Raw genomic sequence first — 1,693 nt, 5'->3', positions numbered from 1 at the left:
TCGAGATCAGCCTGAGCAAGAACGAGACTCCATCTCTACTAAAAATAGGGAAAACTAGCCAGGTATAGTGGCATGTGCCTGTAGTCCCAGCTCCTCAGGAGGCCGAGGCAAGAGGATCTCTTGGAGCCCAAGAGTTTGAGGTTGGTGTGAGCTAGGTTGACACCATGGCGCTCTCTCCAGGGCAACAGTAAGAAAAAAAGAATATATTAACAACTCAACAACAACAAAAGTACCCAATTCAAAAATGGACAAAGAGATCTGAGTAGACATTTCTCCAAAGAAGATATTCAGATGACCAATAGGCACACAAAAAGGTATTCAACATTACTGATCATTATGGAAATGCAAATCGAAACCACAATGAGGTACCACCTGAAACCCATTAGGATGATTATTATAAAACAAACAAGCAGAAAATAACAAGTGTTGGCAAGAATGGGAAGAACATGGAACTCATGTGTGTTGCCGGTAGAAATATAAGTGCAGTGGCTGTGGGAAATGGTATGGAAGTTCCTCAAAAATTGAGACATAGTTTTACCATATAACACTTCCACTTCTGGGTACATACAGAAAAGAATTGAAAGCAGGGATCTGAACATATATTTATACATAGCAGCATTATTCACAATAGCCAAAATATGGAAACAATTTAAATATTTCATTGATGGAAAAACAGGTAAACAAAATGTGGCATATACAGAGGGTGACAAAAATATATATAAACACATTTTAAGAGAAGGAAAACCAAGGCTGGAGCAGTGGCTCACGCCTGTACTCCTAGCACTCTGGGAGGCGGAGAAGGGTGGATTGCTTGAGCTCACAAGTTTGAGACCAGCTTGAGCCTAAGTGTTGGAGGTTGTTGTGAGCTATGATGATGCCACAGCACTCTACCCAGGATGACAACTTGAGACTCTGTCTCAAAAAAAAAAAAAAGAAAGAAAGAAAGAAAGAAAGAAAAGAAAAGAAAGAGAGAGAAAGAGAGAGAAGGTAATCTTGCATTAAAATTGTAATATTCAATATAAACGGATAACACAAGATGAATAAAAGTCAGACTGAGCACCTCTTGTAATTTCAGGAGTCAAACATGACTTAAGTATTACAAATTTAATACAGTTTTCCCCTTTCTTAAAATGTGCATACATTTTGGCACCCTCTGTATATATAATAGACTATTATTCAGCCTTAAAAAGGCAAGGAATTCTGACACCTGTTATAACATGGGTGAACCTTTAAGACGTTATGCTAAGTAAGCCAGTCACAAAAGGACAAATATGGTATGATTCCTCTTACATGAGGTACCCAGGAGTCAAAGTCATAGAAACAGAAAGTAAAATGATGTTTACTGGTGGCTGAGAAGAAGGGAGAATAGGGAGTTACTTTTAACGGGTACAGAGTTTCAGTTTGGCAAGATAAAAAAGTTCTGGAGATGGATGGTGGTAATGATTACACAACAGCGTGAATTTACTTAATGCCACAGAACTGTATACTTAAAAATGGATAAAATGGTGAATTTCATGTTATGTATATTTTATCACAATTTTAAAAATGACTCAGCCGTCGATGCACTAAAATGGAACAATCTCTAAGATGTGTGTACATTGAAAAGAGCTTGATTCGGAAGGGGAGTTCTGGCTCGGCGCCTGTGGCTCAAATGGCTAAGGCACCAGCCACATACACCTAAGGTGGTGGGTTC

Source organism: Otolemur garnettii, unplaced genomic scaffold (genome assembly GCF_000181295.1).
Source record: "Otolemur garnettii isolate 467f Iridium unplaced genomic scaffold, OtoGar3 scaffold00013, whole genome shotgun sequence".
NCBI classification, from domain to species: Eukaryota; Metazoa; Chordata; class Mammalia; order Primates; family Galagidae; genus Otolemur; species Otolemur garnettii.
Note: the sequence above shows the minus strand (reverse complement) of the source record.